Raw genomic sequence first — 27,801 nt, 5'->3', positions numbered from 1 at the left:
AGAATCAGTCCTCACCCAGCATACCTCGCCTGGTGCACCTTTTGAGCGCACTTCAGTATCTTAAGCCGTAAACTCTCCAGAGGAATCATTCTGTCATCCTGCATTAAATGCCATTCTCAACAGAAAGCTCCTCGGCTACCTTTACATAGGCTTCAAAACTCACATGCAAACTCTTGTCTTTAGGCCAGCCTTTTTTTGACACTCCTGCTCGGTACAGATAGAGACCTCTTCAAGGTCCACAGCAGCTGAAAGATAATACCTCAATTCATCAATTTAAAACGCTTCACCATCATCCTAAAAAGGAAATCCTAAGAAGTAGCCTGCCCTGCCAGTTTTCCCTCAAGTATGTGAACAACAAATTGATATTGCAAAACCCTAGAGGCTAATCTGCCAATCCTAGGGCTAGAGTTACGTGCCTTCCCACCATTCAATGTATATGCATATATCAGTGGCTTGTGGTCAGTTCTCAAAATGAAATTTCTGCACCATGCATAACAGCTACATTTATCCAAAGCACAACCACAATGCATTAGTTACTTGTCAATTACCGAATAATGTAACTTTCCCTCTATTAAAGAATGTAACTCATAATGCATCGTCACCTCTTGCTCCTCCATTCCATTAGTAAAGAGTGCACTCAGACCATGGTAGCTTGCATGCGCTGTAATGATGCATGATTTCAAAGGATCATAGGGTAACAATGCACAAGCATCAGCTATTTTCCCCTTAATCTATTCAAATGCCTTTTAACAAACTGAATCACACACTAACAGAGCTCTTTTCTTAATTATTGAAACATCTCATTTAGGCGGCATAGCCAGATATAAAATGTGAATAAAACTCTAAAAATTCCATAAATGCCTTCAAACCATATTTGTCTTTGGTTGGGTGAATCTCCTTAACAGCTTCGATAAGACTAGGCCATAGTTTACACCACCTTTCGTCACTATATGTCTCATATTTTCAACCTGTTGCTTAGGAATTTGACATATTCTTCTTTTGGCTACTACTCCGAATTTTTGGAAAATGCCAAGGACTATGTACAGATAGGATCATGTGCCTCACTGTTTGAAGCATAAATCAAAACATCATCCTGAAATACAGCCACACCTTATATATCCTTGAGCATATGATACATAATCTACTGAGAAACTGAGGCTGTCCAAGCCAATCCATAGGAAATTCACCAGTACTGGAAAGACCCAATAGACAAAATACAATTAGTCAATTGTCTTGATTCTGTGTTCAGAACTTCTTGTTGTTAAGCTGTGAGCGCTGTCTTGGTCAACCACAGCACCACCCATAATTATTTTTATCTTGGGATTTGCCTCTACCCAAATATCCTAGTTCAAGTTAAGCAGGTTGACACTCTCTCTCGGTTCAACCCTGAGCTTGCAAGCTACAACTAAAATTGAGCGACAAAAGGAAGATTCCATTGGTTCAATGTTGGCCCAAGACAAAAAATATTCAATTATTTTTCAAGATCCTTTCTGATACTGAAAGGTACTCCTAAAAGTTTGTGTTTGATAGGAATTGTCCCTTGTGTGACCCTGTCTTCTGTTTAAAACTTTCGATTCTTCCCAGTTCTCCAGAAAAGTCTCTATGATGGCTTACCATTAATACCACTTAAACAGTACTTGCTCTTTGACACCAGATCAAAAAGGCCTTGGTGAAACCATCCTAAATGTTCATCCTGTTAGTGGCCACATACATCATTCCTTATATTCCTCTACCCTTGAATTGAAGTATTTCTTTAGAAACGTCCCTGTAGGCCAATTTTCAGTCCCTCACATGATATGGGGACCAATCAGAAAGGACTGCTTTTCTTTTTCCCCCAGTGTTTTCGAAAAGCTCCCTTATTATCATGGTGATCCTGGCTCCTGATTCTATCAATAGGTGTAGGATCTAATCCTTCACCCCAATATCTACGTATGTTTCTACACAGTCAAAAGGGTTGTTTTCATTCATACATTCCCATTTGAAGCCACTAGAATCATATCATGCATTCCTTCTTGTAAATATGTAATGTCATCACCATCGTCTCCTTATTGTTGTGCAACATTAGCAATGTTGTCACTACTCGATTTGGCCCTCTAGCATCTTTGGCAATATGACCCAACTTATTGCACTTCCATGTCATCACATTTTTTGTGGGACACAACTTCACTCCTTTCTCATGACTTTGATTATTACATACATTTATTTGTTGGAAATATTGTTCAATGGACGTTTTTCCCTTGATCTAAATTCTCTTGGTAATCTGTCCCTTTCTTGCTTAACTACACAGATTGACTCCAACCTGGAATTGTTCGGTTCTCTTACTCAACCTTGAAAGGTTTCTATATTTGTAGCCATTTTTGTTGTTTATTCCAAAGATGTATTAACTAAAGAGAGCATTTTTTGCTTTATTCCTTTGTACCATTGGTCACAAAGGAGTTGATCAGTGAAATCTTCATACTCACAATCTGCTACAAGTCTCGGTAATACAATGACATATAAATCAATATTTCCTCTTTGTCTCTGAACCGCAATACCGGGTTGGATGCCAAAGCGTCTTTCTAGCTTCTTAATTACTTCCTGGTATTCATTTTAAAGTTCACATTCGGCTAATTCAATGTTTGGTAGATGTTTGAAAATCATCCTTTCCTCAAATCCCAACAAATTTAAAAGAAGGAATTTCTTTCATTTGGATCTCAATCTTGAAGTACCCATTGCTCCCAAATAAGTTTTAAAAGCTCATACTACTGTCTACTGTGCAATTGATGGATCTAAGGAATTTCAAAAAATGGAGGCGGTTGATTTACTGATTGCATGGCAGAAAGAATAAGAAGTAGATATGAGAATCAAGATTAAAATTGCAATCCTAAATTGCAATTATAAATGCCTGAGAATCAAGGAAAGAGTAATACCAGATAAGCAATGTCAACCAGACAGATGGCAGAGGAATGTATCACAGTCCAGGTAAAATAACTTGTATTAAGGATGATCAGTCTGAAACGTTGATACTGGTGAACATGTAACAACATAAGCATGGAAATAACTAATAACTTGGTACAACAGCTCTGCGATTTAATAACCTAAATTGTATTTCAAGATGTCACTCAGCATTGTGATGTGTTTGTCACAATCAGAATGATGGATTTCTGGCTCCTTTGGTAGAACTGAAACTCTTGTATTCTTTATAAGCCTAAATAACCACATAGTGAGTGTCACGGGTTGTGGAGCTGACACAAAAGTGCTGTGGTTTGAAAATACAATATATAGGCCTTGGAACCTAAGATGTATTCCACTGCAAGTTGCTGACACTACATGGCCTTGTGACATGTATGCCATTGATAGAGCGAGGTACAGAAGATTTTGTGTGTACCCCATTCAGATCTATCACCCCATAACAAAGTAAATATATTAATTTTGATTGCTGTGCATTAATAAAAACACACACATTTCATGTGGGGAATGCTTTGCACTAACAGGTTTGATTAACATATTATTTGAAGATGTAAAACGCATGTTTAATCTATTTTGTACATTTAAGTAGTGTAATAGTGCATGTCTATGTTGTAATGTACATTGTGCACTGCATGCTGCTTTTCTGCTTCATTTATTTAATGGCTTGCAGTGTGATGCTTTTCTGCTAGGTAACAGTTTTCAAGGATAAATATTAGCACTGGTGGGTGGGGGGACAGAAAACACTTATATTCTGTGTATTTACATTTTCTTTTTGTGTTTATCGTAGTTTTGGTTCGTTGCCAAATGCAAAATGGCTTCGCTTTTCCCGGTTCTGCGCAGTAGAAAAACCTTACATCATTTTGCTGAGAGAAGCTCGTCCATGCCCTGTGCTTCACTGAAAACCTTGCAACTTCAGCTGACTATATTCGAGGCCATTTGATATGAACGCTGGTGAGTGGCTGTGGGCCAAAATGATAACCACGAGAACAGCTGAATGTCTGCCAAGGATAAAAGTCAAATGCCTTACAAAAATGACCACGTGGAAACAGCTGAATCAGTGAAAATGAACATTTAAAGGCTTGATGATGAACCGGAACGTTCAAACTTTTATTTATCAGTTTGTCAAACAAAGTTATTCCCGGACATCCTGGAAGTTAAGAAATGCATGGACAATCGAATTTGTATCTGTCAGCTTTTTATTCAGGAAGTTATTCATGGACATCCTGAAAATTAACAAATACATTGTGAATTAACGGACATCCTGAGAGCTAAGAACTGCAATGTCATGACCAATCAGAGAAAGGGAAACGATTAGTGTTGAAACATTTGAGGGTAGAGAGCCAGCAAATACAGTATAAATATCAGAGCAAAATTGGGGTTTATTGACACAGAAGCTGATCGCAGAAAGATGCTGTTTGCACTGCAGCAGTTTACAGAGATGCTGGGAGCCTAAAACTATGCCAGAAGGCTCACTGATAACCCCTGTAGGTTGGAGATCGTAACGGGACACTAGCCTGGATAAGAGTTGCGCCCGAGGAGGCCTGATTTAGTACGTATAGATTGGGTTTAGTGCTGGGTAGGAAGGTTTTAGTGTAGAAATCTTTAGAAATAAATACATGTTTTAACTATGGTTCTCTGATCTTTTCATGAAGAATTTCTCTTTCAGTTATATGACAAAAGATTGATTGAGCTTTTTAATTAGAGAATAATGGAATTAATGTGAACCTGAATTTTTTCTTCATGTCTTTTATTAAACAGTTTTCTTGGTTTATTTCCTGAATAAATGGCAATGCTCAGTGAAAATTAATAATAACAGCATAAATGCAAATTTTCTTTTATGCAAATTAATTACATAAAATCTTTTAAATGATTTCAGGTGTTTGTGATTCTTTTAGAGTCAATTAATTATGCAAATCAATGTATTGTTGTAGTGAGGTTAAGCTGGTCTTGAAAATCACCATTAACTTACTCAACTAATTGGTCTATCGACCTAATTGCCGGGGTACATTGATGCATAGATTAGTTTAGTAGAATTATTGAGGAAAACAAATGTTGGTGTTCAAATCTGTGATTAAAAGGTATCCTGTTGGAGTTCTGGACTTTTTGGTTCCGTCCAGAGGTGTCAGGGATAACACCCGAAGACCCCGGAGTTCTACCTGTCTCGGTGCACAAATAAACAGAAACACGGGCTTCTCGATGGTGGCGTCAAAGACCAAAGGTTTATTACTGCAGGGACACAGAAGTCACAGAAACTACACACGGGCAGTATCTAGGAGCCTGTTCCATTTGTACAAAGTGGGTTGCTCCTTAAATACTAAATTTTAAGCTTGGGGCAAATTCTTTACATGCTAGTACATTTCTAAACCTTTGTGTCCTAAACAATAAATATTTGGCGTTACACAGGAATCGTCAACAATATCTGATGTCAAAACATTAGGAACGAGGGGTTCCCACTGTTCCATCATAATCCCATGTCAACTTTTCATTCAAGAGCCGGACCGCCTCATCGTAAATTTCGTTACCTCCCCCTAATAAAGGCCCAGAAGGAAAGGAGCAGAGCCAGGTGCAGAAGATAGAAAAGCAGGATAAGAGATGTTTGTGGGTCGTAAATGGGCAAGGCTACCAGCTTCGGCCACCTAATCATGATCAGGCCAACGAACACGAGAAACCAGTACAGCAGGACTGGCCTCAGGCAGAGGAGGCAGCTTCTGTCGAGTCATGCGGCCATGGCGTGTTCTGTTCTAAGGTGCACGTGTCACTAGCAAGGTGAATCGCCGGCTAAAGCTTACGTGTCCTTAAGTGAAAGAGGTCACTGCGTGTCCATTGACTATGTGAGGGCAAGAATACAAAATGGCTGCCATGATCTAAGATGGATGCCATGGGTAGATCAGAAATGTGTTCATAACAGGAGTGCTCTTGCTCGTAGCATAGCGAAAACACCAGGATATGCTAAATGGATCATTTGCGGTTCACTGATACCAAAATTATGTATTTACGACAATGTTGAAAACACGGGTTCAAATCGTCACGGAACCTCAGACCCTCCTTTTGCCCTTACATAGGCAATTACTCAGTCTATGTCAGAGTCTATCTCAATGCTCATCAGGTCAATGACATGTTGTTGCATCATCATCCTTTCTCGTACCTTGTCTCCAAACGCACGTGGTTTTCTGAAGCAGGTTGCAGCACAGAGACTACAAAAAGCGGGACCACATTGGATAATAAGGCAGCACGAGAACAGGAATACTAGGATGATGCCAATGACCATCAGAACCTTCCACCCCCATGCTGATAGTAGAGTCCAAAACCACTCCATTAAGGACCAGTTTCCCTTGTCTACGTGAATAGAGTTGGAAATCTTGTGTAGCTTAGAGATCGCTTCATATACAGTCGGAGCATTATTGGGAATAAAAACACAGCAGCTCGATTTGATCATTCTGCATACCCCACCTCGATCTGCAAGTATTACGTCTAGAACCATACGGTTCTGCAACGTCATGAGACGATCCGCCTGAAGCTCAGCTGTTAAATTGCTAAGGGCACCAGCAGTTTTTGTAATAGTAGATTCAACTACCCGTGTTAGCTGACGTAGATTTCTACTATTGGCCATAGGCCCCCAGAACGGAAGGAAACCTTTGAAGAAGTCTCCAGCTTCCTGACCAGCGGTATCTTCCTTGCTGAAAACACCTCTTGCTATTCTGGTCTTGTGATAATCTGAAGAAGCAGTGTATGTTGGAGGCAGCAGTCGAGCAATATAACATGAACCTGAAAAGTCAGCAGGCAGCCATGTATATGCTCTATCTTGGCAGATGAAGTAGGTACCCCTAGCAGTCAGAAAGGCAGGGGAAGAGTTAGACGGATACACGTATGTCTCAACGCACTCACTCTTCCCTAGCTGAGCTCTTGGATTTCTCCCATTACCTTGCAAACAGACTTGACCTCGGTGAGGTACGACCCAGACTGGAGCGGAGCTCTTACGCTTGCTTTCTCCCAAACTAATGCGATACTCTGTAGAATTCCAACTCAAATATACCCGTAATTCATCTCTAGGGTAAGATGGGGTGTTATTGACGTCTTTAATCATGTCAATGATTCCCTTGACTAAAGCTTTGTTGGCAGAGTTATATTTAGTGGAACGTGGTGGACGCGGAGGATAGGTCTCAAGGGCATAGACAAAAATGGTCTGAAAGGCCTGAAATGATCCATTATTGCTAAAAGGCAAGACTAGATAAGGAATGCCTTTATCCATAGTGTGGGGTATCAGACCGCACACCCAGCAGTCTGTTGTGTTAACTACCAGTTGGTGTTGATGCAAGAGCTGTACAAAAGTGTTATTAATGAATTCTGAGCGTCGAGCTTGTTCGTGTTCAGGAAACGAATGAAAAGAATGAATAGAAGCAACAGTAGAAGAAACAGGATCTGGGGGAGGTACTGTAGTTGTTACCGGTGTAAAAATTAAATGCATACAAAAGACGATTCCACCCACCAACATTATTAAAACAATCAAAAACGTAATTGCACATTGCATCAAAAAGCATTTGCTATGAAGAATTTTGTAAAGTCTATTTCTGCGAACATAAATTACATTCTCTCGGTGCAGCTCAGGAAGCTCCATCTTCTACGACCGCTCGCGACCACTGATGATGTGTACGTAGATGAAAATGCCTCTATCAGCCCTGGGAGTTCCCAGAACTAACAGAAAGATCGACCTTGTGTCTGACCCCCGCAGATTCAACTAGGCACACAGCCACGACCCTACGGCTACCCAGACGGCAAGGCAATTCAAAACAACATAACAATACAGAATATTAGCAAACTTCCTGGCTGGAGGCAATGTATCAAAATTCAAATGTGTAAAATAGGCAGTTTCCTGCTTTATTTGTCCTTTATGTGAGATCGTAAGTTGTATCTCAATTTTCCTGGAGCTGTTTGATCTGGAAACAGTGTATTTTCAGCAGGTGTTGCAATTTTCAAGTTCGCAGATGGTAAATGTTCTTTTGATGCAGAGGACAAATGTTCGGAGTTCAAAGGAGCAGTTTCAGAAGGGGAGTCAGAGTTCGGTGAATCAGTGATCAGTTCTGCATCGCTGAAAGGGATGAACCTGGGGACTGGTTCAGTATCAGGAGCACCGATTCCTTTCTTCACCCAGTTGTCATAAGGAAGCGGCAGGGGCACACGCTTGGCGTGCGTTGCATGGATCCAGTTCTTTCGGCCAGCCACACGTTTAGCAGTCCTCGTCCCCAACAAGACCTGGAATGGTCCGACGAATTTGGGTTGGAGATTTCTCGTCCGTCCAAAATTTCTTATGACCACCTGCTCACCGGGTTTCAGCTGATGACCTGGACTCTCCGGTGGCTTTGGCAATGCATCGAAAACCTGTTGGTGAATAAGACTCAATTTAGCAGTCAAGTCGAAAAGGTAATCAATTAACATTGGGTATTCCAGCTGCTTAAACTCCTTCGGTCTAGGTACTCCCCAAACATTAGCAGGTCGACCAAATACAGTCTCATAAGGACTAAGCCCTACTCTAGAATGCACAGTCGCTCTTGAGGATAACAGAGCCAAAGGTAGTGCATCTGGCCAGGACAAACCCGTGGAGGCTTGTATTTTAGCAAGTTTCAGTTTGAGGGTGCCATTGTAACCCTCAACTAAACCAGCAGACTGGGGATGATTCGCACTGTGGAACTTCTGTTTTATCCCTAAGCCAGCACACACAATCTGCATAACTTTCCCTACGAATTCACTTCCGTTATCTGACCATACAATCCGTGGCATTCCAAACCTGGGGAAGTATTCTTTGAGAAGGATTTTGGCAGTGGGCAAGGCAGTGTTGTCCTTTAGTGGATATGCTTCGATCCATCTGGAAAAAGCACAGACTACCACTAGGACGTACTTTAGATTATTGCAACGATCCATGTGAATGAAGTCTAACTGGATCACTTCGAAGGGGCAGGAAGGAGGAGCGAAGTGACCAGCGGGTGTGGGGATTCCCTTGCCAGGATTATGCATCAGGCATATCATGCAATTTCTCACCACTCTCTCTGCACACTTACTAATCCCATCATTCTTCCAGACTGGAGCCAACATCTTACAAATTCCTTTAGAACTGATGTGCGCTGCTCCATGCGCCATCGTTACCACTGCAAGCACATACGCATCAGGGAACATCCAACGCTGCTGTTTTGACAAATCAATCCAACACCCACTCGAATCCAATTTACCCGTATTCTCTTTCCATGCAAGCTTTTCCTCCTCAGTCGCCTCTTTCTGAATTTCTTTCACACTTTCCACTGTATCCTCACACATTCTAGACTCAGAAATCCATCTTGCAGACGTTGCAACATACATTCTACTCATCATATTTCTAGCTGTCTGTTTAGCGGTCTCATCAGCAAAAGCATTCCCACGACCAACATCATCCGTGATTGCTCTATGAGCACTGCACTTCACAATCGCAACTTCAGTCGGCAAGGTTAGAGATTCCAACAAGTCATTAACTAGCTGACCATGTTGAATCTTAGTCCCATGGGACGTAATGAAACCTCTCTCTTTCCACAAACGGCCAAAACTATGGGCCACGCCGAACGCGTACTGACTATCTGTGAACATATTCACTCTCTTTCCCTTAGCTAAAACACACGCTCTCGTTAACGCGATCAATTCTGCAGCTTGGGCAGAATTCTGACTCACTCTTGCAGTCTCCACAATCGTACTCAAAGTCGTTACTGCGTAAGCAGCAGTCACATCACCATTCTCCAATTTAAAACAAGACCCATCAACATACAACGTGCCATCTGGATCTGGTAACGGAGTGTCTTTAAGATCAATTTGTCCTTTTGTCTCTTCCTCGGTTCTGAAACAACAGTCATGTGGTTCCGAATCACTCGACTCCTGACTAGTCGGCAACAATGTTGCTGGATTCAATATATTGCATCTTTTGATCTGAATATAACTCGCTAGCAGTGTCAGTTCGTAGCCTGATAATCTAGCACTGGTAAGGTGCTGTGTCTTGGTTCGGTTCATGAGTGTATCCACAGCATGAGGAACCATGACCACTAGCATGTTGTTCATCACCAACCCAGCAGATTGTCGAATGGAAGCTGCAGCTGCTGCTGTAGCTCGCAAACAACTAGGCAACGCTCTGGCTACCGGATCTAATGTTGATGAAAAATACGCACAAGGGCGTTGTTTATCACCAAATCTCTGTGTCAGAACACTCAACGCGCAACCTTCTCTCTCATGAACATAGAGCGTGAATGGTTTACTGTAGTCAGGTGTACCCAATACAGGAGCTGAACACAGTGCATTTCGTAACTCAGAAAAACTTTGCTGACATTCGGCAGACCATGGCACTGGACTCGGAACACCTTTCCCAGTCAAGGCCACCAATGGTTTTGCCAAAAGAGAAACATTTGGGATCCATTGCCTACAGTATGAGGTAATACCTAAAAAGGAACGTACTTCTCTCTGTGTGCTAGGAACATTCATCTGCGTAATTGCTTTTATTCTCTCTGGGGTCAACTTTCTTCCCTCCTTTGACAAGAGATGACCTAGGTAGGTCACTTCTTGACAACAGTATTGCATTTTCGAAGGTGACACCTTGTGATTCAAATTAGACAAATGATGCAATAAGGAAATTGTAGCTGCTTTGCAAGTTTCCTTGTCATCGGCAGCCACTAGAAGATCATCGACATATTGCGCTAAAGCAGAACCAGGAGGAAGTACAAAGGAATCTAACTGACTTTTTAATGCCTGGCTGTAAATTGATGGACTCTCACAATAGCCTTGTGGAGCACGTTTAAACCTGAAGCTTCGACCTCCTAGAGAGAAGCCGAAAATATCTCTGCTTTCCTCGGCTATCGGAATGCTGAAAAAGGCATTCTTCAAGTCGATAACTGAAAAACATGTGGCTGTAGCAGGAATCAACGTTAACAATGCAGTAATGTCTGGAACCACAGGAAACTGCGGAATCACAATTTTGTTAACCTCTCTAAGATCGATTACAAATCTATAGACTGGAGGCTTTGAAGGATCAGTGCGTTTCAAAATTGGCAATACAGGACTGTTACAAACATTTCCTCTAGTTTCTTCTACTACGTCTTTCTTGATAAAATCTTGCACGATCAATAAAAGCGCACGTTCACCTTCACTAGTGATTTTATATTGTGGGATTCGTGGAAATTTGACATTCGCTTTCAAAGTGACTACATATGGTGGAATTTCCAAAAGACCTACATCGTTAGGACCAGTCGCCCAAAGAGTATCAGGGATAGAAAGCAGCTCTGGTGGGAGCGCATCCATCGACAAGTACATCGGAGAGATGATTCTCTTACCCAATGTAAGCTGTACTCCTGCCGGAGAACAGTACAATGTCGCGTACAGGCATTTTAACAAGTCTAAACCAAGCAGATTTTCATTACAACCAGTCGTCAAAATCAAGGGTGCTTTCAATTGACGCGGTCCAACAGAAATAGAGAAAGGACCAGATACGGGGTTGTAAACAGGGGCGCCTGAAAAACCTACAGAGACATTTGTTAAGCCAGACAAAGGTGCGCCAGGGAGTTTCGCATGTATGATAGAACTTTTTGCTGCACCAGTATCCAACAGAAACGGTTTGACTACACCTGATGTTGCTACTGCGACATAAGGCCCACTCTGATCTACTGTAACTGATACTACTCCCTCTCTTTGTCCATGGCTGTCCTAGTACTCACTTTGCTGAAATTCCTCACTAACTTCACAGTAGTCTTCAAAGTGATACTGTTGAGATCTATTTTGTTGGGCAGACTGTCCATTTCGCTGATCAAAATAATTAGAAGGGCGATCATTAGTTTGTGGAGGCATAGCACCTCGTCCTCGACCTCTAGAATTTTGCATAGAACCACCACTACCTCTCTGAGCTGCTGCAGCATTATTTTGTGCTAATACTGGACACTCATTCTTATAATGACCTTCTTTCTTGCAGTAAGCACACTGATTCCACTGATATTGCGGTCTCTGGGAACCATAATCTGTCCTCTGATATGACCCTTGCTGTGTGTTAGTCTCATTCGTGCGAGGCGGATATGCTTGCTGCAAAAGAACTTTAGTTTTTAAATCTTTCGTTTTCTTATCTGACTTTTCCTTCTCCTCTTTATCCCTATTTTCATAGTACTGGGCAGTTGCAAGTATTTGCGCAGTCGTAGAGACAGCCCACGCACTTTCAGAATCTTTTAATTTATTACTGAGTTCTGGTAACAGATTGTGCACAAATTTATCAACAAATAGTCTCTGTCCTCCTTCCGTGCTCATATCCTGACCACTGTGATCTACGAAAGTCTCTTCGAACCTTGTGAAAAAGTCGGAGACACTTTCGTCCTTCTTCTGCCTGCATGCGGACAACTTGTCCCAGTTAACGCGCAATGCTGGCATCAGAGTCTTCATTAAGTCGATTATTCTACCGGGCAAATCAGCAATTAGAGGTTCGGGTTTGGAACCACCTACTTGTTGACCATCCGCTGCTATTATAGCTGCCCAATCACCACCTAAGGCAACTGGATGATTTTCTTTACGAATTTTAGCCCAAATTGGTTGCGGAACTACATTACCAAATAGCATGTCGATGTCCGCTAAATTCATTACGCAAGCTTCAACTGTCTGTGCTAACTCTTTGTAGTATCCGGCTGGATTCTTACGCGGATCAGGCAAGGCCTGTTTCACTGCTAACACTTCAGCTCGCTTCCACGGAATGTGTATCCACACTCTTTGGAATTGGGCCGGAGCGGCAGCAATACCACGATGCGCATCGGCTTGTACAGCGTCGCGCCAAATTGGAGGAACCTCCCTCATAGGATATTGGCGATTCTGCTTCGTGCTACGTTTCTCTAACTCTCTTGGTGAACGAAGGGATGGATCGTTCCTATAACTCAAAATCAATTCCATCGCTTCCTTTATACTCTGACCAACTATCATACCTCCAGCAAATTCTTTCTGAACATGAATTAATTCGTCTAAATTTGGTTCAGAATCATCCTCTTCCAATTCCTCACGCAAAAGGGAGCATATTTCATCAAACACATATCGCTGCGTCGGTTCATTCCATTGCATAAATGTATCTAATACATCTCTAGTACTATATCTTCCACTTTTCAAAATCCATCTAAGAGCTGTGGAATCTAATATTCCCCGTTCTTCAGTACTGGGAAGCTGACTGCGTCTCTGAACAGAGTCAGAGGCAGGAGTCTTAATTAAAGTTTTATAGAAGGGAGATAGAATATTAGAAACAGAGTCAGTGATTCTCCGACGAACAGAAAGCGGAGTCATAATGCTAGCAGAAGCCGTAAGTAGAGTAGCAGTTGGAACAGATAAAACAGGAACAGTAGGAGTAGAAGGCAAAGTAGCTTGTGAAACAACAGGCATGAGCGGTACACTCATAGGCAAAGAAGCCGGCAACCCTGGAAGAGGGGGTGCCGGAGGAACATTAACATTGACCACAGGAGGTACAGGGGAGCAGGAGCAGGAATACCAGGTTGTCCAGCAACCGGTAATTGAACATTCGGTAAAGGTGGAGCCGTAGCACCCTGTGCATACGGTGGGGGTGACCTCAACAAGTAAGACAACAGAGGATCCTTTTCGGGGTCCTCTACTATCTTAGCTGTACTCGATGGCAAGGCGGGATAGCACTTGTCTATCGCTAGATTACGCTCTCTATTGGCCACCTCCATCGCTTTCTCAGACTCGTTGAGTTGCAGCTGCTTAGCAGACTGTTCTAAAGTCAACTCTTGCTCTTTCTGTTCTTTCTTTAACTTTTTAGTTTGTCTCTGTTTGGATTCTTTTCGCCAATAACGGAAAGAATCAAACATTGCCGGCCGGGCTTTCTTCTTAAACAATTTTCTTTCCAAATTGTCAAGAATTTCGGGTTCAAAACTACCATGCAGTGGCCAACTAAGGACACCGTCTTTCTCTGTATATCGGATCCATACCTCATTATAAGATATAGGACCCACACCAAACTTACAGTACAGATCATAAAGAGGAGTTCCAATCGGAGGAACCAGACATGAGTCCTCCAACCGGGAATCACTGTTGCAACCAAAACACGACAACATACAATTTTTCCGACTTACCATTTTATAATCCGGAACACAGAACAAACAAGACACAAACCAAAAAGGTGCGCACTCGAACCAAGAACTTAGGCCTACCAAAGCGAACAAATGTATCGATACCCAAACTAAACCAAATGATTATCGTAACTAGAACAACCACTGATAATCTTACGAAACCAAACCAAACCAAGAACTAAAAGGATTATCCAAACAGGAGCAACCCTTACGAAGTAACCAACTAGCAACCACTTAATACTTAACTGAGGTACTGAAGACGTCACCAAGGAGAAACACGTCACGTCTCGCCGTACTAAGGTCTGCACCTCGGGTCCAAGACAGGGCGACGGTCAAGGCAACGGACCACTGCAGCCGTCCGAACGGGAACCCTCGTGGAAGAGAACGTCGGGCCACTTTTGCGATATGCCGGGAACGATGAAGTGGGGCGCCTCCCTCAGGAATCTTCACACGAAGCTTCTCGAACTCTTCAGGCTTTTGGACCGGTACCGAATGACGTCGCCCCACGCGGGGCGCCAATTGGAGTTCTGGACTTTTTGGTTCCGTCCAGAGGTGTCAGGGATAACACCCGAAGACCCCGGAGTTCTACCTGTCTCGGAATAGAAATAAACAGAAACACGGGCTTCTCGATGGTGGCGTCAAAGACCAAAGGTTTATTACTGCAGGGACACAGAAGTCACAGAAACTACACACGGGCAGTATCTAGGAGCCTGTTCCATTTGTACAAAGTGGGTTGCTCCTTAAATACTACATTTTAAGCTTGGGGCAAATTCTTTACATGCTAGTACACTTCTAAACCTTTGTGTCCTAAACAATAAATATTTGGCGTTACACAGGAATCGTCAACAATATCTGATGTCAAAACATTATGAACAAGGGGTTCCCACTGTTCCATCATAATCCCATGTCAACTTTTCATTCAAGAGCCGGACCGCCTCATCGTAAATTTCGTTACCTCCCCCTAATAAAGGCCCAGAAGGAAAGGAGCAGAGCCAGGTGCAGAAGATAGAAAAGCAGGATAAGAGATGTTTGTGGGTCGTAAATGGGCAAGGCTACCAGCTTCGGCCACCTAATCATGATCAGGCCAACAAACACGAGAAACCAGTACAGCAGGACTGGCCTCAGGCAGAGGAGGCAGCTTCTGTTGAGTCATGTGGCCATGGCGTGTTCTGTTCTAAGGTGCACGTGTCACTAGCAAGGTGAATCGCCGGCTAAAGCTTACGTGTCCTTAAGTGAAAGAGGTCACTGTGTGTCCATTGACTATGTGAGGGCAAGAATACAAAATGGCTGCCATGATCTAAGATGGATGCCATGGGTAGATCAGAAATGTGTTCATAACAGTGAGTGCTCTTGCTCGTAGCATAGCGAAAACACCAGGATATGCTAAATGGATCATTTGCGGTTCACTGATACCAAAATTATGTATTTACGACAATGTTGAAAACACGGGTTCAAATCGTCACGGAACCTCACTGTCATAGGAAGGAATTCACTCAACCCATTTTCTATATATATTTGCAAGGGTCTGGGGTAAAGTGTGTATGTGTGTGACTAGGTGTGTTGTACTTCGGTGTTATGGGCCCCACCGGAGTGACCTGGACCCTGGGGTGGTGATATTTTTGGGTGAGCGCTGCATCAGATTACTTGGTCGCAGCACAGTGGTTATTATTGACTAGTTTGGTGATTAGTGATGGTTATTTTTATCAGCTTAGCGTATATAAAACCCCTATATTCAAAGGTTAATGTATATAGAATTTGATGTACAGAGTTATGACTAACATCTGTGGAGTTTCGTATTATGTTATATGTAGTCCTGAAAAAGCTTCCGAGGGTTGCATGAAGCTGGTGCCTCTGTCTGCAGGCAGAGGAAGTGTGGCAAGTGAATTCGCACATCGCATAGTCTGTTTCAAAAAGTAGTATCGTCGTATACTGCAGTGGTATTGTCGCATATCACAAGTGGTGTCTTCGCACATCACAAGTTTAGGGACTTTACGTGTGAAAGGATAAATGCATAGCAAGGACAGTCTATAAAATCTTAGCCTTCAAGTACAGGGATCATTGTGTATCCTGATTTAAAACTTACTGCTAGGAGAGTAATAGAGCTTAACCCGTGCTTGTGAAAAGGGTAAAGGTAGAGGTAAGCCCTGCTTTATTGGCGATTGTAAAATTCTGTTGTAGAGAAGAGGTAAGCGCAGTCTACTGGAAATGCAGAATACTTGTGTGATTGAGAACACTATCACTTTGTTTAGCGAAACAGACAAATGGAGTTGTTTTATGCAAGTTACTAACCGATTCAGTTGTATATTTTGTAAATAAGGTTTCTAGATAGATTTTGTAAAGGAGGGGTCAGGAGAAGCTGCAGAAGCCGGAGCAGAGCTGACGTCAAAAGTGTCGTGCAGCGATTGGTCCTCGTGACCAAGACAGAGTTAGGGCTGATTGGTGCATCAGCAAAAGCATCAAAACTATTGGTTAAGCACTAAGGAGATGTATTTTGTTCTAATTAGTACGCTAGTGTAAACCGTGCTTGATAGGCTGGTGTTACGGAGCAGCAACAGAAGAGTGCGCAATCTTTTGAAAGACAGGAAATTAACAGAAAAATGTATTATATTGATAAAGAGAAGAAAGTTTCACTGTTTGGAAAGGTAAAAAGATTGTTTGTGAAAGACAAGCCTGCAGTAAAACCGGAGTGGATTTAGTCTTTTCCATGGGAACGCCTGTATCTCACATGCTACTGAAGTATGGCTGTCTCACTTTTTTGTGGGTTGAGAATTGGGTGCAATACACGAAAGGTGATGGTGTGCTTGCATTTCCTCCAGAAGGTTCTTTTAACATAGATGTTTTACAAAATTTGAGAGAAACAATGATGAAACTTAAACCTACACCCAAACCTTCACAATTTGAAGTGTTAATGGAATGGGAAGGTGAGGTGTATAAGAGAGAACAACAAAGATCAGGAAGAGGTTATGATTTTGGTTTGGATAAATATCGGAAAGAGAATATTGAGGACAAAATATGTAGGTGGGAGCAGGTAGATGTACCAAATGATTTATTTCCTGTCAGGAGTATGGGAGGCTCTACAGGAGATAAAAAGAAAGAGGAAGAGAAGCATGTTCAAATTTTAGACTGTAGATACAGTGACACAAAAGATGAATTGCTAGATGTCATTCTGGATAACAGATCACCTATATATCAAGGGGAGTTTGCAACAGTGGTGCCAAAGGCATCGCCAGCAGAAACTACAAACGCTTTCAAAACTGTTCCAGTCCCCATAGAGAGTAATGAAATAAATAGACAGGAACCTGTTCAAATTAATAATACAGTAACAAAGCCAGAACTCTTTCCAATGAGCAGTTGGGAAGAAAGACAAGTGATAAATAGGTCAAATAATAAAGAAGAAGAAATTGAATTAGCAGTCAAAACACGAGAATTGTCTGAAAAACTGAAAGAAGTGCCTATGAATATGAAAGCTTTAACAGACCCAATGAATATAGATTATGAAATTCCTGTTTGCAAAAACAAGGTAAAGGAAGAACATTCACTGACCATACCGTTAAATGAGGTAAAACCAGATCTTAAAAGAGAGTTATTATCAGAAAGTGTCAGGAATAAACTGCCTAGTGTGCACAAATTAGATACAACAACAGATCTGACAAAAGCTCTGACTTACGCAAATTGAACTGAGATACTAGCTGAAAAACAGACTGGATGGTTGCAGGGAATGCAACATAGAGAGAGATTAAGCAAAGTCCCTTTGGGTCTGACAAATGAGGAATTGGGAGAGTGGGTAGAAAGTGGCTATAGAAAAGATGGAGAACACCAACAGATAGATATTGCAGAATTAAAGGTAGAAATTAAAGGATTACATTTTTGAAAGGTAAGTATGAACAGATTAAAATGTTACCAGGATGAAGAGATACTCTTTATGAGTAAAAAAATTACCTGGAAAAGTAAAAATTTGCAGGAAAATATTGAAGAAGCTACCAGTGAGACAGGAGTAGATATTTCCAAATGTAGGGATTTGCAGACACCATATAGATCAGACCTCACAGAGAAAGGCATAGAAAATGTAAACAAAGCTGGAAGAAAAGCTAAAATTAAAGAATTGCTGAGAAAAAGAAAGAAAGTTGAAAAATGGAAGAGCAGGAGGAGAAAGAAGACAAAAACGAATAGCTAATAAGGGATCATTAGTAGTTCCTGCTGCTCACAAATGTGAAACTGACCACATTACCAGAGGTAATTGGTTAGCAAATGAATTGGCAAAATATTGCACAAAACAAGATTGTTGTTTGAATAAGACAGGGCGAAGAAAGATACTTTTTCCCAATATCACATGCTTACTAACACAGTAGCAACATGGGAAAAAGTGAGGTAGTTGCAGAATCAGGCAAGAGATGAGGAAAGGGAAACATGGGTAAAAGAAGGTTGCACACAAAAGAAAGAGAATGATGTTTCGGACTACCAAGATGAAAGAGCTGTTATGCCCAATAGTACGTTTGCCCATTTTGTATCATGGACAGGCACATACAGATAGGAAACTGATCTTCCCAACAAAGTTATAAGTCTGATTTGTGAAATACCGAGCACTAAAAAGAAACCAAAAATTTGTGATTCCACTGTCTTGAAATGGCTGGATGCTTTGCCCCTAGTTCTAGGGACCATGAGAAATACAAATGATGGAAGGACAGATTTAAATCCTTACAAGGTACTAATGAAACCAGCAATGAGAAAAACATATATACCTGGTCAACAAGACAGGCCACAGAGAAATAGACTGCAGATTTTGGATACATGTTCAGAATCAGGTGCTAAGCAACCAGAAGCTGGTAACACAAGAGAAACAGACTGTAAAACTGGTGATTTAAGACCAACAGACTGTGAGAGTGTACAGCATTGTGTAAGACTTAATGATTTTTCACCTGACAACGATTTAGACAGTACCTCAGAACTAAGACAACAGACACAGAGACCAAATCTGAAGTACAAGTCACTAGAATGGACATATATGGCACTTTCTGATATACAGGAGGAAGCGGATAGCCAGGAAAGTCTGAGAGTGACTGTACGAGAGGTGGTCAAGGAAGAAGAAAATTCAGAAATACTAAGAGTTATCTTATCTTACTCTAGAGGAGGAAAGGATGATCAAGAAAATCCAAACAAAGACTGATAGGGATGATTCACACATGAATTCAGGGATTAATTGAGGTGACCATAACAGTGTTACAGAAAACAATTCTGGGTTTAGCACACACTATGAAGACGATTTTTGATGAACCATTTCCAAGTAGTTAAAATAAAAGAAGGGGCAAAGGACTGAAAGTCATTCAAGTGTGGAAACACACTTTGTACATACAGTTCATATTTAGTAGATTTTATTTATAGGATAACTTGGATACCATAGAAAATATAACAATGTTTTGCTTTAGGTATAAGATGTGTTTATGTTGTATTATTTTTCTAAATGAGACTGTTAACAATGTACCAATAGTTGCCGCCAGTAGATAGAATTGCACTTCATAAGGATAAATAAGTTTCGATTTAGAACTAAAGATAAAAAATGTTGTCGAGACAAGGGAAATGAGAAAGAAATTTATTGAACTAACAAAATTATTGAGAAGTGTTTGATCTTAAAAAAAAAGAAAATTGGGAATATATGGGTGGTTTTGGGTCTTGGTGATGATTTGCAAATCATTTAAGGTATTCATGATTTGTGATCATCAAAGGAGGGAATTGATAGAGCGAGGTACAGAAGATTTTGTGTGTACCCCATTCAGATCAATCACCCCCATAACAAAGTAATATATTAATTTTCCTTTTGGGCAATTTTTAACAGACGCCAGCCTCACCTTGGACTTCTGGTGGGTTCTGCTCCCTGCTGCCGCTGTTGCCGCTGCGACTGGCCGGACCCGCTTCGCGGGTCCCGCTGCGCGGCTGACAGCTTTGCCATCGTCGATTTCCTGCGGAGGCTTGGCCGTTTCTGCTGACCGGCAGGGCTGCGAGCTCCTAGCGGGGGACTCCGAGGACCAGGAGTCCCCGCGCGCCCGTTACCACCTGGGCTGCTCTCCCTGCCGGCTCCACCCCCATCTTTCCCTCTTAACCGGCAGCTCAACTCCCGTCAAGTGGATTCCTTTTGGGCAATTTTTAACAGACGCCAGCCTCACCTTGGACTTCTGGTGGGTTCTGCTCCCTGCTGCCGCTGTTGCCGCTGCGACTGGCCGGACCCGCTTCGCGGGTCCCGCTGCGCGGCTGACAGCTTTGCCATCGTCGATTTCCTGCGGAGGCTTGGGCGTTTCTGCTGACCGGCAGGGCTGCGAGCTCCTAGCGGGGGACTCCGAGGACCAGGAGTCCCCGCGCGCCCGTTACCACCTGGGCTGCTCTCCCTGCCGGCTCCACCCCCATCTTTCCCTCTTAACCGGCGGCTCAACTCCCGTCAAGTGGATTCCTTTTGGGCAATTTTTAACAGACGCCAGCCTCACCTTGGACTTCTGGTGGGTTCTGCTCCCTGCTGCCGCTGTTGCCGCTGCGACTGGCCGGACCCGCTTCGCGGGTCCCGCTGCGCGGCTGACAGCTTTGCCATCGTCGATTTCCTGCGGAGGCTTGGGCGTTTCTGCTGACCGGCAGGGCTGCGAGCTCCTAGCGGGGGACTCCGAGGACCAGGAGTCCCCGCGCGCCCGTTACCACCTGGGCTGCTCTCCCTGCCGGCTCCACCCCCATCTTTCCCTCTTAACCGGCGGCTCAACTCCCGTCAAGTGGATTCCTTTTGGGCAATTTTTAACAGACGCCAGCCTCACCTTGGACTTCTGGTGGGTTCTGCTCCCTGCTGCCGCTGTTGCCGCTGCGACTGGCCGGACATGCTTCGCGGGTCCCGCTGCGCGGCTGACAGCTTTGCCATCGTCGATTTCCTGCGGAGGCTTGGGCGTTTCTGCTGACCGGCAGGGCTGCGAGCTCCTAGCGGGGGACTCCGAGGACCAGGAGTCCCCGCGCGCCCGTTACCACCTGGGCTGCTCTCCCTGCCGGCTCCACCCCCATCTTTCCCTCTTAACCGGCGGCTCAACTCCCGTCAAGTGGATTCCTTTTGGGCAATTTTTAACAGACGCCAGCCTCACCTTGGACTTCTGGTGGGTTCTGCTCCCTGCTGCCGCTGTTGCCGCTGCGACTGGCCGGACCCGCTTCGCGGGTCCCGCTGCGCGGCTGACAGCTTTGCCATCGTCGATTTCCTGCGGAGGCTTGGGCGTTTCTGCTGACCGGCAGGGCTGCGAGCTCCTAGCGGGGGACTCCGAGGACCAGGAGTCCCCGCGCGCCCGTTACCACCTGGGCTGCTCTCCCTGCCGGCTCCACCCCCTTATCCACCAGTCTCACAGACATAAAAGCCAAGTAACTTCCCCGCTGCGCGGGAGCGCGCGGGAGGGCGCCGGGAGAAGCCCGGGACAAGGGCGGGACCGTTTGAGGCCGTTCGAGGTCTAAGAGGACTGGCCTGGCCCACCCCCCTTGGTTCTTCTCAAGGTTATCGTGCCTGGGCATTGACTCTAGTGAGTACCATAGAGAAACTGTAACTGTCACACATCATGTGTACCAGGGGGAGTCGCAGTAAGACCGCGCTGGGTTTAACCAAGCCAAAAGCGACCTTGGACGATTTCCTCGTAAAAACAAATTTGGCAATAGATGCCGAAATCACAAAAATGCAGAAGAGGGTTTCAATCGAGTTAGATGCTGCACGCAGGCTTTCCCAAACATTTGCTAACTCTAAAAAATCCTCCCTGGGAAATATTGCGTCTGCTGCATCTCCCCAACAGGTGGAACGTCCGCCTCCTTTATTGATCCTTGCTGACGTTCATCATTCCCCCCCTCCTTCCTCTCCACCAGCATTAGACTCCTCATTTATTTTCTCCCCCATGACCGTCCAACCTAGTGAAAGTGACCCACCTACCGAGCAGGGAAATTCCACCACCTTCCCGGTTATAACTGCCCCCTCCTTCTCTGTACCAAAAAGTACAAACCCAGGTCGCCAAGCATCGAAGAAGAAAAACAATGTAAAATCTGCCTATGCTCGTAAAAAAGCCAAAGTTGCAAGGCAGCAGTTTTTCAACCATAGAAGACCACTACCCAACGCAGGGGATCCTAAACAAACACCACCCCCAGCTATCCACCAAATAGGGGGTGATAGTAACCTCACTACGGCTCCTGCGGTAGAGAATCCTATTATCCTCGCAGATAATCCAACACTGGGAGGGCCAAACAAGACAGAGAGGGACAAGGATAAAGTGGGTGATGATGAAGACTTTCTCCAGACAGTCTGGGTCACTTTAAAACAACTATTGACACCCTTCGAACTCAGACTGTCACGTATTGAGAATCACTTACTCGAGATGGATAAAACGTTAGTATCCCTGGCCACGCTTAGCCTAAAACAGCTGGAAGCAACACATCCCCATATCAATGAGAGTCCACCTCTGGCTAGAAATGCTGGCATCCAACCTGCTCCAGCCTCTAACACTGGCACTAAAGCAGCTACAGCGCCTAAGGAGGTTCCTCCCGCCCCCTTGATTCTTCCTGCACCCTTACCCCCCCGTTATCCAAGCCGACTCCGATCCCCAAACCTAGGACACTTGCAAATGTCGCTGCCAACCCCCCAAAATAGAGGAAAAACCCCCTAAAATACATCTTCAGCCCAAACCCCCTCCTAGAGCCGACCAGAAGGCGAATAATCCCATCACTCCTCTCTTAGAGCGCACACCAAATTTATACCCAAATCACCAGAACTTTCGTGGAGGCTATATTGATCTTCCCCCTGAGGCTGGGCGCTATGTGGTTATCTTGGCAGGGGTACCACCGCTTGCCCCGGATATTGTTGAAACCCAGTGGTCCTTAAAAAACAAAGTGATCCACTGGTTAAATACCAATAGGCAGATCCCTCACACCAATAGGAGTAGGGTACTAATGGTCAGGAGAGTCCCTTGGGTGGGCCGTACCCACAAATCGATACCAGGAGACTGTATCGTGGTGTCTTTTGCAGACCCTCATACAGCCCATCTCATTACCACATGGGACCAATACGTGACTGAACAAATCATTGTCACCAAACCCCTAACCTTTTTCTACCCTCCAAAACAGCTAGTAGAGCATCCTGGGGCTTGGACCACAATCCACAACCACAGATGGAAGGGTCAGGTGCAGGGATGGCAACCCATCAATAATTGGTGGGAAGGTGCACACACCATGAATAGGTTTGGATGCTTAGATCAGGTGGATTGACTGGGAACAGTCGATCAAACACCCCGATCAAGTGATCAAAACCACGCAATGATTGCCATTAATAGCAATACATTGCCACCCATTGTTAAGAACTTGACCCATTTGATGGTGGTTCCACCCACCTCTGCCCAGCGCCCGCCCCCTGTGCAAGCCATACAACACCTAGACAGGGCACATTTCCAAGATCAGGTAGAGTTAATAGAGAGTGAGGGCCACATACATCAGGTAGATAGTGAACCGAAACACTCATTATTGTCCTGGAATGTAGCAGGACTGGGCAATAAGATCAAGCATATACCCTGGTTGGAGACGGTCCACAAGCATGGCATACTTTGCCTGCAAGAAACCTGGCTGGTAGAAGAAAGGCACATCCTGGGGTATCGAACGTTCCATACACCTGCTGCTCCCGCCATTCAGGGCCGCAATAAAGGGGGTCTGTGTATATACGTTTCGAATGTGGGGGATATAAAAGTGTATAATTTTCACTCTGACCAATATTTTCAAATCCTTTCTTTTAAATGGGGCACCACACAAAAGGTCATACTGGTGAATTTCTATAACAATATGCCACCAAATGAGATGGAACCCATCTTAAATAAAATGTTAAACCGCATCCATAAAGTGAGGGACCAAAACGCGGGAGACCATACAGTTATTTGGGTGGGAGATTTTAATTGTGCAGTCTGCCCACTTTCTGAGTTAGGTTTGTGCGGCCTTGCAGATCGTGAGGAGGACGGCCCTTTTCACTTCTCACACACCAAACTGGGGTCTCTCCTTAACAGTATTATGTTTGCTTTTGACCTCACCTTCGTTAATCAGGCATGCTCTCCCCCAGTTCCCTTTGCCCCAACATATAATGGAAGAGGTTGTGAATCCACAATTGACTTTGCACTGATATCCCCCACCTCGCCCAACTTTATAACCTCTTGGGAGATAGGGGAAGATCCAATGAGTGACCATTACCCTATTACCTTTGGGGTTAGGCTCCCAGTGGAGAAACTAAAGGAACCTAGCGGCCCACTATATCCATTGGAGGTCACCTTAGCAAAGATAAATGGTTATGTGCTAAAGTGGGAGAAATTGAACCCCTCCATTTTCTTCCACAAATTAATATTATCCTGCCTTGAAGACATATTCGTCTGCTTAGAAGAAGATGCGGAACCTAAGGCGATTATGGCAGCTTTCGCCAATATACAGGAGTACATAAAAGGCGTTTTAACTAAGAGCCACAAAAAGAAGGGGAGACGTGCATCCAGGTGGTTTGATTCTAGGTGCACAGCCGCCTTAAAGAACTTGAAGAAAGTTTTAAACACCATCTCGAAAAATAGGGCCCAAATCTCTGAGGCTAGACGAGAGTACAAGAGAGAAATTAACCTCCGGAAAGCAACCATAAAAAAGGAGGCCTGGGAAGCACTGGGAGAAGCTGCCAGGAATAAGGACACCAACCTTTTCTGGAAAGTGATTAGATCAGTATACAATCCAAAACATACTGATAATTGCATAGATGTAGCAATTACAGCAGAGCTCTGGGTTGAACACTACGGGAAACTCTACACCAACAGACAGGGGAACAGCATGAATCAGCAAAGCGACCCCCTAGTTTCGCCGTATCCAATTGACTTGGTCTTTACCACCCTAGAAGTCGAAAATGCAATCAGGGAAAGTCCTTCAGGGAAAGCTCCTGGTCCGGATCACACACCAGTGGATGCCTATAAAACAAACTTGGAATTTTGGGCTCCGCTCTTAACGAACGTTTTGAACATGGGAAACAAATGCGGCTTAATTAAGACCTGGTCAGATGCCATTGTAGTTCCCATTTTTAAAAAGGGAAACAGGGACGATCCGGCTTGCTACCGTCCCATATCCTTACTAGACGGCCTCATGAAAATTGCAGGAAGGATCGTCCTAAAGAGGATCCAGCACTGGGAGACAGAAAATAAGGTTATTTCGGAACTCCAATATGGATTCCGAAAGGGACTGGGCACCCAGGAGCAATGCCTAAATCTGTCCTTATTAATGTCCAAATATACTGAGGCTAAAAAAGGGGATCTGTTTGTTACATTCGTTGACCTTAGCTCAGCATTTGATTGTGTGGATCATCTGCAGCTCTGGTCAACATTGGAGCTCATTGGGGTGGATCCCACAATAGTGGTTTTTATCAAAGAACTTTATAGAGATGCTGGTGCCAGGGTGAGGTTCGGGACCCAGGGGCAATGTACACAGAAATTCCCCATAAATAGAGGGGTTAGGCAAGGTTGTATACTCGCGCCCCTTCTATTTAGCTTTTATATTAATTCTGTTGTAGAACATCTAACAAATCTCCAGAATGACTATCCAGCTGTCAATGGTAGGCCTGTACCCATCCTATTATACGCCGATGATGCGGCTATTATGTCTAGGACTAGGCTAGGGTTGCAGAGAGCGGTAAGAGAATTCTCGTCCTACATGGGGAAAAGAAATTTGAAAGTGAACATCTCAAAAACTTTCTCCATGCCGTGCACCCAAAAGAGTAAAAGGCCACAATGTTCGATATACCTTGACGAGCAAAGAATCGAGACCACAGACACTTTTTGTTATCTGGGTGTTGTCTTTGAGAGAAAAGGAGCCTGGAAACATGCAGTATCGGCTAGGAGGCTTGCCTTTACCCGTGCTATTGGTGCCCTGAGAACTTTTGCAGCGAAAATTGGGGGCAAACCGACTGCTGAGATGATACAGATTTACCAAGCAAAGTGTATAGCGACAGTCACTTATGGAGCAGGCTTATGGGGCTTTGAAGACGTGTCCTCACTCCAAATTTGCGAGAATCTTTTTATTCGTTACTTATTGGGGGTGAGCAAATCTACTTCAACTTTTATTACTCACATTGAGACTGGCCTCAAATACCTTAGCGACTTCATAAAGCTGTCACCATGCTTGCTTTGGCACAAAATTTGGACTACTAGGGAATGCCAACTTAACAGAGAACTAATCAGGGATTGCATGAGCTTGGATGCCGCATCCAAAATTAAATGGTTGCGACATGTCCGGTTGATGTTTGCCAAGATTGGTTGTCCCGAATACTATGATGACCCAGAGTCCCTTGAAAATCTGTCTAGGTCGTCTCTCAAAAAACTTTTAATTACCCACCTGGAAGGTGTTAGATGGGATGCAGAGAAACTCAAAAATACTACCTTGAGCTACCAAAGAATTACTCCCACCGAAGGTTTGCAATTGTACCTCAGGTCCGAAACTGCACCTTATCCTCGTATGCTTCTCACCAGGCTGCGCCTAGGCACCTTTTTCCGTATGGTCACCCTCCCTAAACAAAATGACTGGACTGCCTCGAACCTAATTTGCCCATGCGATGATCACTCATCACAAAGTAATATTCATATTATGTTCTTTTGTAATCTGTATTCTGCCCCAAGGAAATTGTACCTATTACCTCTTCTAAAACACTGGGGCATAAGAACATGCAAAGACGCTTACTTCAAATTACTTTTGTTAGATGAGGTGTATGTTATCTTTGTCGTTTCACGTTTTTTAATCTCAGTGATGAAATATAGAAATTCCATGATGTAACCCTTACATGTTTTAACTTTTGCATATGTTTTTACATGAGGTTAACTGCTGTAATTTCATCATTGAATCTTATGATCTGGAAAACTGTTTTATAGAGTCTCATAAAAATTTCGTTGGGGACAACTTTTTAAACTTGCTGTATAAAATGTACTTGTATGCTTTTATGATTTTATCAAACAAATCGAATAAAGCTAAATTTGAATTTGAATTTGAATTATATTAATTTTGATTGCTGTGTATTAATAAAAACACACACATTACATGTGGGAAATGGTTTGATTAACATATTAATTGAAGATGTAAAACGCATGTTTAATTTATTTTTTGCATTTAAGTAGTGTAATAGTGCATGTCTATGTTGAAAAGTACATTGTGCACTGCATGCTGCTTTTCTGCTTCATTTTTCTAATGGCTGGCAGTGTGATGCTTATCTGCTAGGTAACAGTTTTAAAGGATAAATATTAGCACTGGTGGGTGGGGGGACTGAAAACACTTATATTCTCTGTATTCACATTTTCTTTTTCTGTTTATTGTAGTTTTGGTTGGTTGCAAATTCCAAAATGGCTTCGCTTTTCCCGGTTCTGCGCAGTAGAAAAACCTTACATCATTTTGCTGAGAGAAGCTCGTCCATGCTCTGTGCTTCACTGAAAACCTTGCAACTTCAGCTGACTACATTCGAGGCCATTTAATATGAACGCTGGTGAGTGGCTGTGGGCCAAAATGATAACCACGAGAACAGCTGAATGTTTGCCAAGGATAAAAGACAAATGCCTTGCTAAAATGACCACGTGGAAACAGCTGAATCACTGAAAATGAACATTTAAAGGCCTGATGATGAAACGGAACAGTCGAACTTGTATGTATCAGTTTGTCAAACAAAGTTATCCACGGACATCCTGGAAGTTAAGATATGCATGGATAGTCGAATTTGTATCTGTCA

At 43.4% G+C, this 27,801-nt stretch overlaps 1 protein-coding gene across 1 annotated transcript in view; it reads right to left on the bottom strand.

Annotated features, from left to right (window-relative positions):
• LOC147672972 (sulfotransferase 6B1-like) overlaps positions 1-27,801 on the bottom strand; it is a 266,092-nt gene that overhangs the window by 65,009 nt on the left and 173,282 nt on the right. The window lies entirely within an intron of this gene.

The sequence above is a fragment of the Lissotriton vulgaris genome (genome assembly GCF_964263255.1).
Source record: "Lissotriton vulgaris chromosome 7 unlocalized genomic scaffold, aLisVul1.2 SUPER_7_unloc_1, whole genome shotgun sequence".
Taxonomy (NCBI): Eukaryota; Metazoa; Chordata; class Amphibia; order Caudata; family Salamandridae; genus Lissotriton; species Lissotriton vulgaris.
This window is presented reverse-complemented; position numbering and strand designations above follow the sequence as displayed.